General features: G+C 42.2%; 1 long non-coding RNA gene across 1 annotated transcript; it reads left to right on the forward strand.

The window, feature by feature from the left end:
• The first annotated feature begins 930 nt into the window (after window positions 1–930).
• Window positions 931–14,354, forward strand: LOC125758039 (uncharacterized). The gene is made up of 5 exons (XR_007415755.1): window positions 931–1,246; window positions 2,118–2,246; window positions 4,802–4,941; window positions 8,362–8,462; window positions 14,189–14,354. It is a non-coding gene; the product is annotated as an uncharacterized LOC125758039 (long non-coding RNA).
• The last annotated feature ends 264 nt before the right edge of the window (window positions 14,355–14,618 follow it).

Genomic DNA, 14,618 nt, shown 5'->3' on the forward strand with positions numbered 1-14,618 from the left:
CAGTGACCCGTAGCGGCCGCCGCTACGGTCGTCTAAAATTAAAGGGGGGAGGGGGTAAGGGCGCCGGTACCCTGTGCCTCTTAGATCCGACCCTGGAATTTTCGTGGTTGTTGCAATTTCATTCCGAGCTGCGTCTTGAGAGGTTCATGCATGCTCGCGTGCGACTGAAAATCTTTCTAGCCTCTCCAACGCACCATGCCTAAAAGAAAAAGACAACCTGTTCCATGACGTTATGCAAAAGAACTCGTGCAGTGAAAAGGCATCGATTCTCATTCAGAGCTTCTACGGATCCAGTATGCCTGCGAGAGTGGGCGTGAAACATGGGAGGTCCCTCATGTGTACATAAATTTCATTGACTGTTCGTTAATTCTTACTTTTAATTAATTATTTTTCTTTTTTATATGCTTCCTTTCACTACATGTTTACTCACATTCTGCGCGAAAATATCTGTCTTTGCGTCTCATTCACTGTTCATTGTATTTTTGTTCTTGATGTAATCGCTATAACTGTCAATGAATATTGCAATCGTACTCAAACATAACTGCGTGAAAAAGAATGTTAATAAACTTGAACGGAAACCCCGAATCTCCTACATGTTTGTTCTCTACGCCAGCATGTGCCGTTCAGAAGAAGCTAACCTGCCCGCATAGTCTCCAGAGTTTTCTTTTCTTCGTTTTACAGTTTATCAGCGCCATGTGTGGCCTACACAACGAGCTTATACCGCAACTACAAAGCTTGGTTTCAACGGGAAACTCCTCAGAGCGCAGGCTCACACGCGCGAACGCACGCTAGCGAGTGGCAGCGCCATCTGCAGGCTGGATCGCGCAATCTTTCCACCTGGCAGGCTCGCTCACGACACTAAGGAGACCGAGTTCTGTTTGTGCGGTCGACTTTTGGCGCGCTGCCTCGCGTTGCATGTTGTGGTTACTGACGTAAGCGCAAGTATACGCGGCACCAGGCAAATAGTCACCAGATGCCGACCGTGCGACTTCAATCTCTGCGACTGCTTTGTTCGGTGTGACCGACGGACGCGATTCGTAGTTTTGAAGAACACCTTCTTCAAATGTTTCCGCACGTCAGTGAGTAGCAGCGCCGCAATCCTTTCTCGACGACGCGTTCTGTGGCCCTGGAAAATGCCTTGACGCTCGGGGACGGCCGGTAGCTCGGCGATTCCTCGCTTGGCGCACCATTGAAAACCGGCGGTCATCCAGCAGTGTACGCTGCCAGCGTATTTTTATTGCCAGAGGTAAGTGAACGTTACGCTTCGTACATTGTGAGTTGTTCTTATTATAGTACGCGTTGTCGCCGAAGAAAATCGCATAACGTGTTGGTAGTGTATGCGGTTGTAGTTGTGCGGATTGTGCTCGCGCATGACATTTGTCAAGAACGTAGTCGGTAGTGTTATAAAGTTTTGGTAATTAGCTCGCTTGCACGCACTGCTGTACGCTAATATTTGCTGAAAGGAGACACCATTTTTGTCAGGCTCACCATTGTCATGCGTTTTATGCATGTCAAATTTATGCATGTCTCTTGACAAATTACTTGGAGTAACGCCACGAAACCGAAGCTTCAACATTCATTTCGTTCGCACGAGCTCTGAAGGAATAATCATCAGCCACCGCGTGAATCGTGAATCGGTACAGTGGGAGAAATAAAGTGTATTTAGGGATGTTTTCTTTAGGCGTGCATTTTATTCGTCATTAAGTAACATGACCCTCAAAAGCGTTTAGGTTAGCATTCTTTGACATTGCTTATCATCTTTCAAGCAATAGATAACATAGATTTCCTAAAAATGCAATTTCTGCAGCATGACACTGTATTTTGTTCAGTTGGTTTGCCCCATTTTTATCCTTTATGCACGTTGACCTAATTTGACAAGCCGTACTTTCAGCTGAATTTTCAATTGCTTTTAGCACTATATGTGCGTCTGTGTATTGAAGTCCCACCTCTCATCGCATAATAATAGCTTGTGAAGAACAACGTTTGTCTTGAATTAGCCATTTATCAGAGCTCTTCCTCCCTCCTCAAAGGGCAAGGTGCTGCTGGCACACCTGCTTCGGCTTTTCTTAACCTTTTTTTTTTTTTTTGAATGCTGAACTTTTTGCAACGTACTGCAGGTAGCAAACAGCAGTGCCAAGAGAAGCAGTGGAGTGCTGACCATGCAGTCCAGAAGGTGGCTGAGGCAAGTATGCTATAGGAGGTGCTTATTCAGGCAGAAGAAATACGCATCTATAGCCAACGTAAAGGTAATGTACAAAGTTCCATTTAACGAAGAAGAATCTTGTTTTGAGCTAGTCATGTCGAAGGGAAATAATGAGCGCTAGATAAATGAGATGGAAATGCAGAGTAATACCCCTGTCACACGGCAAATCTAATGTCATTTACAACAAATGACATTAGGTGAACTTAATGTCATTTTACCTGCCTGCTGTCACACGACGAAAACAAATGACATTTTAAAATGATGACCATGACCTTAGCACTCCGGAGCCATGACGTTGGGAGAAATAAAAATCTATTAAAACTTGCATCTCACATGCGTGTATCCTAGAAAATAATTTTCTATCACTAAAAAGCTGCTCGAAGCCGTTTTACACAACTTGCCACAGCTGTACGACACAAACGAAGTCAAGCCAAGAACCAATCGAAAACCAACATGGCCGACGATATGACCGGGCGTGCGTACAGTGAACTAAAGCGTGCGAGCACGACTGACACTCCGGCTGCAGAAATGAGACAGCGGCAGCTAATTCGTGTAGTCACCACCTTGATCACCAAAACACGTGCAATCGGACGATCAACACCCGCGATACGGGCAACAGCAAGAGAGCACAAATGAAACATGGCCGGCGTCCAGCCGCTGTAGTTGAGAGTAGCTTTCTTTTAGAAACTTTTGCGCGTGCTGTTACGTGATCAAACCAGTAATAAGTTAATCTAGTAAAGAATAAGATACTTACGAATTACAAAAGTTACGCATACATAAGTCAACAGTTATCTCCCTAAAAGGTCCCTGGTGTCGAGACTACGCATTCGGTCCAAAATCGAATGCGAATGTGTTTCGGGAACTCATTCGACTGGAAATGTCATTTTCATCGAATGGCATTAGTTTCCCCGTGTGACAGCAAACAAATGACATTACAAACGAATGACATTAGCTGTAAATGACATTAAATTTGCCGTGTGACAGGGGTATAACAATGTTATGTATGCCAGCAACTAACTTAAGTTTATTCATGCAAAAGGGTTATTTCCAACTGGTTCATTTGGGGGAAGAGCCCACAGTTTCCACGAATGGGCATACCTGGTAGCCGTTGCACAACCTGTTACTGTGTTCTCGCACTCATTATTATGTGCCACTTACTCTTGTGACGTTCCACCAAGGTGAAATTACTTCACATAAACAGCAGCGAGAAGGCTCTTGCTAGCCAGTTCAATTAAGACAGCGTTACCGTAGCTTTTAGTTCCAGTAAACCAGCTAAGCTGTATAGAAGAGCGTACTCCATGTGTTTGTCACCATGGACAGTGCATTTTGCCTGGGAACATGGCTTAGTTTTGCAAAGGAAAATGTTGCCTTTCTGTAAAACGTGGTACTGGGAAATGGCATTGTGCCAAAAATATTAAGGTTTATGACTTCTTGCAGCACGCATTGTTGTACAGGGATGTTAGCATTTTCATAAGTGCAATGCGTGGTGCCTGAAGAATATAGCGGCCCACTTTAAAATTTATAACTTCATGATTTCAACATCTGGGACAGACTTTACTGTATACGGTTTGTTTCTGGAAAGCTTCAACCTATCTTGCAATTCTTCAAGGCCAATACTGAATTTGCTGTGTACATTTGGCTGCACATTCTCATCACTTATGCTAAACAAAAGGCTTGAGTGATGTGTGGAATTCTTGTCAATCAATTTTATTGATTACCTCGGACAATCTATTCTGCTTCCCACAGTTATTGGGTGCTTTGTGTGCATGTGCTATGCATGCTAGGAATGAAAACAGTGAATGCAGCTGGCAGCATCAACGAGTACAATGCCCATAGGCTAGTATGAGGTGCGAAATGTTGCCACTGCTAGAATTTACATTATGTGTGCATGGTACAGCTGATTGTGTAATTTAGCACTTTCCAGCTACTTACGCAGTTGGAGCAGATGTCGATCATGTTTACTGTGGTACGGCACGGCCACCAAGTTCGTGCATTCTGCATACCAGGAAACCTGACACGAAGCAACGTATTGCTGTGATGGCAGCTAAGTGAGAACGAATGAGTTTGTCTTCTCTGTCCATTTGTCAATACCATTACACAGGCTTGTTAAGTGCATTCAAGCGGCTTTAGCAATGCACTTGCAGCTACAGAGCCAGTAAAGACAGCCAATTTCATCATCAGAGTTCACTCTGCAAATCCCACTTTCCATAAAGGGCATTGTTTTGTGATAGCTTAAGGTCAAAACTTGCTCAATTGAACACTTCTTGGTGTCTGACATTACAGGAATTATGATAATTGTTATATCTCATGTGAAATTACGCCATTGTTTTTTTTTTCATATTCTTACTTTGTATACACACTTTACGACTGCACCCTCCCCAACCGAATCTTTAGTAGTGCTACATTCTGTTATGGGTGAAAACAATTATTGAACTAAAAACCAGGCCAAGGAAAGCAGTATGATGCCCTGTAATGTAGGAGGATGCTGCTATTGCAGTGTTTAGTCTAGAGCTGAATTTAATGAGAAAGGGCAGCAATGTAGGTCACCTGTGGATATTTGCAGACCATAATTGTGTTGTGGTCATTTTGTTATCGCAGGAAGCATCTTCAAAAAGCAGTGCTACAAGGATGTGAGCAGCAGTTTCCCTTCAACGAATGGGTCAAATTCATGGAAGCCACGTGCCTGCTGCTTCTGGCCTACACAAATATGCAGCCACCATAGTAAAGTTCTTGCAAAGGTGTGAGACATCCCTATGCTGCATGGATTGAGCATGTTAATTGCCTGTTTTTTATAGCTTATAGTAATATGTCTACAAGTGTAATTCCTTCCAGTGTATGTTTACGTTCTCTTAAAGGGCCAGTCAGCAGGCTCCTACTTCTTTTTTTTACACCTCCCAAACAAGCTCGCTAATTCGTACAGAGGGCCGCAGGAATCACATTGTGCGAATGTCAGACACTCCACTTCTAAAAACAATAACCGCGCCTCCTCTTCAGCGCTTGACCAGTCCTCTTTGCTGGCGAAGTGGTGTAATGTTGCCTATAAGCAACATTAAGTAACGCTGACTGTTGAATAGTCCTCTGCAATACGAAACGGCATTTTGGCTTTGTGATGATGCAGTATCTGTGGTTGTCACAAGTGTTGCGAATTGGTTTATCTCGCCAGTGCTTTGACTGTGCTTCCTCACTGCACCGCTCTGGAACAGTGGCACGCCGAGGAAGCCCCTCTTCAGGATGGTCAGGCTGAGCGAGAAACTGAAACCAGCTGGAATGTTTGTTCTATCCCCTGTGGCTTCATTATTACACCACTTAATCAAAAAATTCATGTGACAACATGTTCACGTTGTACAAGCGTGCAGTTGTCACAAATTTTAGACTCCGGGGTTGTTTAGGGGCCCTTTAGCCTTAAATTATGAATGGTAAATTCACACGTCACGTGGTTTTCTTGCTTTATTTTTTGCAATGCTCGTTTTTAAAATAGCATGTCAGCTTCTGTGAGTGGTAATTTATACATTTATCATACAAAACATCCTGCTATATTCAACAAGTGTTATTATAGATTTTTCATGGCACCAGAGCCACCTGCTTTTTGCCCTGTGGCAGCTACATGGAAGTTCATTGCTATGCTGCTTTGTTTAACTGATATCTTTTCAATCAATGCATTTCACAGTCCAGGGTGTTTGGTGTATTTGCATCTTGATGTGTTTAATATCATACAAGTGATGGATTTTTTTCTGTCTTCTAGTGTTTACTTTGCAGCTATTTAACTGTGGTTTTCAGGGGCATATCTAGACAGGAACATCAATTCTGCTAAGCTTTGGTTCGAAAAGAGACGCTGAACAGGAGTTCCTTAGGTACATGCCCTGAGCGCCAGCCCTTTGGATTACAGAAATATCTAAACTGCATAATGTCTGCAGCTCCTTGCTTAATTGCATCTCTTTCTTCAACCTACAGCTCTTTCCATAATCCTTAACATTAACCTACATTACCAAGTGAACATCCCCCGCTGCAATACAGTGGTTATAATGGTCAGCTGCTGATCTGAACTGTGCGGGTTCGATCCTTGATGACGTGGTTGCACTTTCGGTGGAGGTGCAAATCCTAGAGGTTCCTGTGCTCTTAATTTGACGTTTATATTACAGAACCCCATTGTTATTATAACATCAGCAAGTGGACAGAGTGGTAATTCTAGATTGTATACATATTTAGTATAACAGACAGCTGAGCTGGTTGGTAGGTATTCATGTTAAAAAGGCAGGGCATGCAAACATGGACACAAGAGAGAAACCAAGACACCACTAACGCCAACTGGAAAGGTGGACAGTGGCACAAAATAAAGTAGACACAGAAACTTATCTGTGCATGCTCAGGCAAGAGGCAATACCTATCAATCTGGCACGCGCGATAGTCTACGTGAGAGATAACTGCTCAAGCATTTGATTTCTTCTTTATGCTAGTTAATCGACGATTGGCTCTCTTGTGCACTGCCATTATCGATATGCCAGGCCTCGAATATTGGACGCATTTCTTCATTCATGTGCTTGTACAAAACTGCATTCATCGAATTTTGGCATGCATTTATGCTCTCGACAATGTAAAGGTAGATTAGGTGATGAGCCTCCAGTTAGTGATCTCAGCGTTTTTAGGCGTCTTGACTCTCTTGTGTCCATGTTTGCATGCCCCATTTTTTAACATGTATTTAGAGCTGTGCGAATAGCAAAATTTTGGGTGCGAAGCGAATTCGAATAATGAAGATTGAGTGCGAATCGAATCGAATAATTTTCGAATAATTTTCGAATATTTCTCAAACATTTTTCGAATACTTCGAAGTGAAATTACAGAAAAAAGTTGCAGAGAATTCCTAAGTATGTTCTCATCAGATAGCAACATTAAAGTGTTTCTTTTCGCTCGGTTGATGAAGCACTGGCGGGGTGGTGTTTCATAGTTGTCTTATCAAGAATGAGGCAATGTAGAGGCCGAATTGTATTTATGTACATGATTTGGTGCAACCAAAGTGTTGCCGACAACACTTTACACGTGATAGGCAAAAATGTCATTTTCTCAGCCTCTCCTCCTCTTTCAACTTCTGTGGAAGCCCAACTGATGTGGCGGACAAGGGTGTGCTCCCTTCAAGTCCGGAGTTCCAAATCTGCCTCGTAGACGTTGATATATAAGAAAATGAAATTTTGGATGCTAAGAAGCTTCGGCGTCTGATTTTTCTTCCTGCCCAAATTTCAGGTCCAAAACAGCATTAGTTGAGCCCCCACCTCTGCCACATCTTTCATCTCCATGTTGGAACCAGCATTTTCTTGAGTTAATACATCTGCGGCCGTAGCGGAGCTTGAAAGGCAGCTTTGCCGCAATACCGGGGTGTAATGAGGTGGCGCATATTGAAAATCTAGGAACCACTTCCAATCGGACGTTGACCGTCTCTTGGCTAAGTTCGACCGTAACGGTGCTTGAAAGGCAGTTTTGCCGCAATACCGGGGTGTGATGAGGTGAAGCATATTAAAAATCTAGGGACCACTTCCAATCGGACGTTGTGTCTTGGCTAAGTTCGACAGTAACGGATTTGGAAAGGCAGCTTTGCCGCAATACGAGAGTGTAATGAGGTGATGCATATTAAAAATCTGAAGGGGTCACTTTCAATCGGACGTTGACCGTATTTGTTTTTGGGAAGTTCAAATAGTTCGAATAGTAAAATTCCAGTGCGAATCGAATCGAATAGCAAACACTATTCGAAAAATATTCGAAATTTCGAATATTCGCACACCCCTACATGTATTCATATAGTGCGTAAGAGAAATAGGTTATCTAGTGAGTTATTTGGAAAGTAAGTTTAGGGCGAACACCACAATAGCAGTGTAAATTAAATTTAAGCGATGAATGCATCGGGTTGGATTAGGAAACGATATAATGGCGAAATATAGCCGCTTGCTCTTTGCTTATACTTGTCTCAGTTTCTTGTCTCGTATGCTTTCACGATGACCAGGTGTCGTGTTGGATGCTACTAATTGGTTATGAGCTATACATAGACAAAGCAGCGGCTGTTTGGATGCTTTCTAAACAGCTACCTCATGGGGAGAGAAAAGTTAATTTGGGTTATGTGAGGCATGCTAAAAAAAGTCGACTTGTTTCTGATGTTTTCGTTTTCCTGGCAGACATTCTACACGAACTTGCCCAAAGGCGGAAGGAAGGCACGCACAGATGGACGCACAGAAATCATGGGGCTACCGTAGAAGCTGTGAATGAGCATTAACCTGTGAGTATGTGTCTTAAACAATTTGCTGAAGCCTTTTATTTTGGCTGAACATTCGTATCGATGCTTTGTATTCCCTGATTTGTAGTGCAATATTGTTACACCCTGTTGCTTTCACAACAGAGCTCTTTAGTCTGGTACAAGGCCCAAAAAGTTCGACCTAGATGACCAAATTGCGGCAGCCAGTTGTTTCCACAATTAATGCATTAGTGTAAAAAACGCAATAGACGGAGCACAAGAAAAAGGAAGACACAAACAGTGCTGTGCTCGTGTGCTCAGTCTTCTGCACTGCTTTGTTTACGCTCTGTCATACCAACACACAAGCATCCATTTTAGCTTATGTAGTAGTCCAGCTCATACACTTGGTAACGTTCTCCAGCGGCAGGATTACCGGATATCTGGCTTGTGAAGTCAATCTAAAGTGCATGCCTGTTCGTGTAGACTTGTGTGCATCCACCATTGATATTGAAATGCAGCTGTGTTTTAATATTTTAGCCAGTATAGGTCGTGAATGGAATTTGGAGCTGTGACAGCGACACTTTTATAGGGGGCGAGTTACTAAATTATTGTATACTTGTGTGCATCCACCATTGAGATGGAAATGCAGCTGTGTTTTAATATTTTAGCCAGTATAGCTCGTGAATAGAATTTGGAGCTGTGACGGCAACACTTTTAGAGGGGGCGAGTTACTAAATTATTGTGTATTTCTCGATGTTTGCATGTTATAAAAACATAGCTGGTTAAAATTAGTCCAGATTTTACGCTATTTCTTAACATATGACCTTCCGTACTGTTCGAAGGCATTGAAGCATATGAAATGCTTTGTGCCTTTGTGTGTGTGCCGAAGGTTAGGAGTCATTATACTAGAGATAGATAAAAATAGGTCGGAGGTTAAAGTAAATTTTTCGCAATCAACTTCTTGTGGGCAGTTATTCAGAGCAGGGTTTTGAAGTAATTTAGCAATACAAGCAGATTAGTGCTCTCTGACAGTGCACACTGTTTTATTTTAGTACCTATTTGGGTCATTTTACGCCAGTGTGCCAGCTTGTTTTTTTTTACGATTTCCAATATTTTGTAAAACTGGTGCTGTTATGTTTCAGTGTGGGAAGTAGTCATTCAAGCGTTATTTTCGGGGAAAGAATTGCATGATGCAGCAAAGACCTTTCAAACTTCGCACGCAGAAATGAAGCTGTGTCAGGCAAATTAATTGACACATGATTATTGCGTCGAGCTATTACTACAAAGCATTTGTTTCTTTAACATAGTCACCAATCTTTCATGACTATGATAGTCGAATTTATTTTCATTTCAATTTATGCTATTTGCAGTCGTGAGGAAACACTGCAAAATGCAGCATTTTTAAGTATATTGTAAAAAAGACTGAATGTTTCATGTGAAATATATTCACAGTATGAGTTCAGTGCATATACCAAGGGTTGAAAATGCTGCTGGCAAAAAGAAGCAAAAATGTCTTCAAAATGGACACTTGGAAGAAGTAGTGCTTGAACCCATATTGCGGGCTCTCTTTCACTCTGTAGCAATCCCAGCAAAAATGTTGCCTACACATCATAGTGTGCTTTCCTCGTGCGATAATTTAGACAAAGTTTTTAAGGTGTAATATTATCTTCAAGCGAAAATTAATTTTTTTCAAATGAAAAATACCAAGGCTGTGGGAAGTTTCTTGGAGCTTTGCCTTCACTGCACAGCATATCATTGTTCTTGCTTGGTACTTCAGACAGAAGTATTGCTTAAATCTGCAACATTTAGACTTGCACTATATGAGCACAGGGGCACCTGCGTGAATCCTGTGCCAATGTGCTGTGCAACAAAGGTCAAGGAACGAGACTCTGTGCAGGCTAGGGATTATTCACTTCAGTAAATTTTTCCTTGCTTACAACCAAGCAGTATATATTTTTTTTAAAATGGAATATAAATTGCCAGCAAAGTATACCACACAATAATGTCTTGGCGACATTTCTCTTTGGAATGCTACATAGCAAAAGCTAAAGCTGCAATATGGGTCAAAAGCTATTTTTTCCGACTCTGTTACAGTTTGGCTGCAACGTTTCTGTTTATTTTGTTTTCATAGTAGTTTTATGACAAAGTGGATATCTATTTACTTATTTATTTATTACTTGACAATACTGCTGACACCAGTAAGCAGTATTGCAAAGTGGGCTACAGTGATAAGTTACACATAAAATGATCTTGCTAAGCAAAAACAGGAGCATAACATATACAAAACACAAGATAAACCAAGAACATCTATACAACCGTCTTAAGGAAAATGATAAGGGAACAGCACAAAATACAAAGGCAATGAACTTTAGAAATCAACCTTCGGTATTCCATACGAAAGAATTGGTCTTTCTCCTGATAAATGTTAACATTAGAACTTCAGCATTTTGCAGTGTTTCCTTATGGCTGAAAAAATGTAACTTGAAATGCAAATTAGTAAACTATTTTAGCCATGAAACACTGCCACCTTCAGATTAGAGAAAGAAATATTCTGCATCAAAACGGGAACAAACAGCGCTGGACATGGGACGAAGAAAGAACAATAGACGAGGGTGCTGTTGCCCTCGTCTACCTTTTTTTTCCGTCCCGTGCCCAGCGTTGTTTGTTCCCATCGTAATCGTGTACTAACCAGCACAGTTAGGTGCTCTCCTGAAATATTTTGCGCTAATTGCTCAAAGCAATACAGTAAAAGCTCGTTAATTCGGATTTCTAGGGACCGGAAAAAATGTCCGAATTAACCGAATGTCCGAATTATCGAATGGTCGAAATAAACACAATAAATGCAAGAGTTTTTTCAACATACCTTTACTTTACAAGGTAATCGCGGATGCGTCTCTGTTTTCGAGCAGAAATTCGCGCGGACACAATTTTTCTGAGCCCTTCATGGTGCTCAGCAGCTCGCATGCTGTCTGCAGTGCCAAAACAAAATTCTTTAAGGACGACGAGGGCCTCCACGGCTTCCTTCACAGTACGAGGGGGCCTGTGTGGCTCATAGTGTGGCTGCTCCTCTTCAGGCTCTTCGTTCTCGGATTCGTCGCCATGCATCACTTCCTTGGCGATTTGCTCATCAGTCAGAGAGGCGACAGTGGCAACGCCATCAATGCCGATATGATCGTCGAGTGTCACTGCATCACGCATAACACTTCCGAAATCCTGCCCGTCATCGGCACCGTCGTTCGGCGACACTTCGGCCACTGTGCCTGAAACAGTTGGCAATGGCGTGCGCAGGCGTGCTCTGCCACACATACGCGAAGAATGCTAACTGCGCTCAGGAGACACGTCGTATTGTTTGCCGACGTCATGGCACAGGAGCTACTTCTTGCCGGGAGAGCACATTTTTCAGGGCACGCAAAATTTCTACTTTGGTGGTGAAGTCCTTGGCCTCGTACTTGGGCCGCTCCGCCGGCGTTGCCATCGGCGGAGAGTGCGTTCACACGAGAAGTCAGCACAAAAGCACCAGCAACAACCAAGCTAAAGGAGCCGTACTGAATTGTTCCTCGATAAAACGGCGTTCAACGATGCAGCACACCAACAGGAACAAAGCAACAAAATGACACCGCGCCAAACCCACACGCTATCACACGAGCTACCACGCACGAAGAAAAGGCGCTACACCAGTCTCAAGTCAAGCCAAGCCGATAATTGATGTCCATGGCGATGCAGCGTTTGAGCTTCACTTTTGTTCCGAATGGTTCTTTTTTCGTTTTCGAGCCTCGCCAGCGGCCCGAAAGTCGCCGAATTATCCGATTTGCGGTCAAATCTGTCTGAATAACGAGCGCCCAGTCTCATAGAGTGATGCATATATTTACAGGGACCAGATGACGTGTCCGAATTAACCGATTTTCCGAATTAACGAGAGTCGAATTAACGCGCTTTTACTGTAACTGTATAAGTTATCTTGCATGACGCAGTTTCACATCTGTAGATGGATGGATGCTATGTGTGTTCCCTTTAAAGCGAAGCATTGACATGCAAGTGGCCAAGCTCAATTTTTTAAGTGGCTTAATGCCTTTCCTACCTGAATTAAATTTCTTTCCTTAAAAAATTTATAATAGGTAGCTTATTTTTCGGCATTGTACATAAAGACCCTGCAAGTTTGTTTTTGGCTGTTCTCGCTGCTTTTCCACTAGCAATCCTCCATCTGTCTTTTACTGATTTCTCTTGTGGATGTGTTCATCTTTATCAAGCTTTCTCTAAGCCTAGGGCTTCCTGAGAGCTAGTTCCCAACACGCACATGGGTGGACATTTTTACATTTATTTAAAAGGTGGTCCGTCATTTCCATACCTCTCACAACCAGTGCATGTGACGCCTACCTACTGGATCTCACTTTATGACTGCATATTCTAAGGAAAGATTACCTCGCTTCAGACATTGCACTAGCTTATCATATGCTTCCCTCCTTACTTCGTCCTTATTCTTGTGATAGTTACTCAGAGCTTTTCATTTTTAGTATTTGCTGTCCATTAAATCATCTCCACCTCTCTGACATTGCACCTAACGCTTATCGTGCATAAAGTTTAATGCATGCTCTGAGCATCACGAAATTTCGTCCTGGAAATTATCACTTGACTACAGGTATGATCTTTTTAGCAGCATGATCTTTTTCAACAGCAAAGGAGTTCGTTAAAAAACCACCTTGTATACTTAAAATGGGGATGACTAATTCCATACCTCGTTTATTAAAGTTAACCTCTTTCAATTTCCTTACGCTTGTTCTTTGTGTTGTGCTTGCCTCATGGTTTGCAGTCTTTATGGATCTGGTATATTTAAAGAGTTGAATAGCCGGTCACCTGCTTATGACACTGCAGCTTAAGTATTGCACCCACTATCATTGCCATAGTAGCATTTGGTACAGTAGAGGTTTGTAATGAATGTAACGAGATGTACAGCTCATGAAATAATTGTTGAACAACGAATGTTGTTGGAGCTAGTGATTCAACAAGAGGACTCGTCTTTAGAGGGGCAACGAATTGCATCAAAGTTGCTGCAACAACTTAGACACATCAATTTGTTGAAACATTGGCTCCAACAACACGCTTTGTTCAATGGTTTGACATTCATTCAAGCCGCCATCTTCAGCTCAGCTTTTGTCGCGTCAAGATGTACAGGATATACTACTGTCATGTTGTGTTCTGATAGAATTCAAGAGCTATTGACAGCAAGCCTTACTTCTCAATTTAATTCTCATCCTTTACGTTTACACTTTAATCTTTGTCATCTTCAGCCTTATTATATGTGCACTGCAGCAGTAGACCTTCGCAGTGGTCTACAATTCGCCTCGTCTTGTGCGAGCCGATTCCATTTTATACACGCGCAATTCTTCATTTCTTCACCCACATAACTCTCGGCCTTCTCGGCAGCATTAAGTACAAAAATTGTAACTGTTAAGACTTTTGCTTCAACATCATGACAATAATTGAATAGAATTGGTAATGCACGTACATAAATACTCTTGCAGTTAGAACATAGTGTGTTTAACCCTGAATTTTTGTGTACTATAGCAATAAGTCTTCGTAAAATTATGCTGCTTGTCCTTCATATGATCAGAACGAGTCCAGAAATATCTGCAAAATATCGTTTCTGCTTTTTTGATTTCTGAAACCGTGATGCTAAGGGAGGCCATGTGCACATGCACCATGGCAATGTTTAAATGGGTATAAATTCTGAACATTGCTGTTGCTCTAGATGTTTTCTTTCACTTCCTTTTCAGACGTACAGAAAGGAGCGAAGTGGAGCTGTCCATGGGCCATGCACACAGTTTCATAAGCAGGCTTGCAACACTTTTGACAAATATGTTCCTGAATACATCTGCCAAAGTGGCATTTAAAGAAGCATGTAGTAGTGTACTTCACTGTTTATTTGGCATGAAGCAGCAGGAATGCTTCCGTCATCAGCAAGTTCACACAGTACAGTGCATCTACACATGGCATGCTACCCCCACATCTACCAGCTCGGGATGTGTAGCTTGATTGTAAAATGTTTACTTTGACTTAACACAACAATTAACAAAATGACATGAAAGTTTTGCCACCTATGCAGGCGACATTCTCAGTATACGCTGGCAAATATAAGCGGAGTTTGACCAGTCCATTAGTCGCACATTTCCTTGTAAACATCTCGTAGAGGGCCGCTGTTGTTGT

Source organism: Rhipicephalus sanguineus, chromosome 1 (genome assembly GCF_013339695.2).
Source record: "Rhipicephalus sanguineus isolate Rsan-2018 chromosome 1, BIME_Rsan_1.4, whole genome shotgun sequence".
Classification (NCBI taxonomy): Eukaryota; Metazoa; Arthropoda; class Arachnida; order Ixodida; family Ixodidae; genus Rhipicephalus; species Rhipicephalus sanguineus.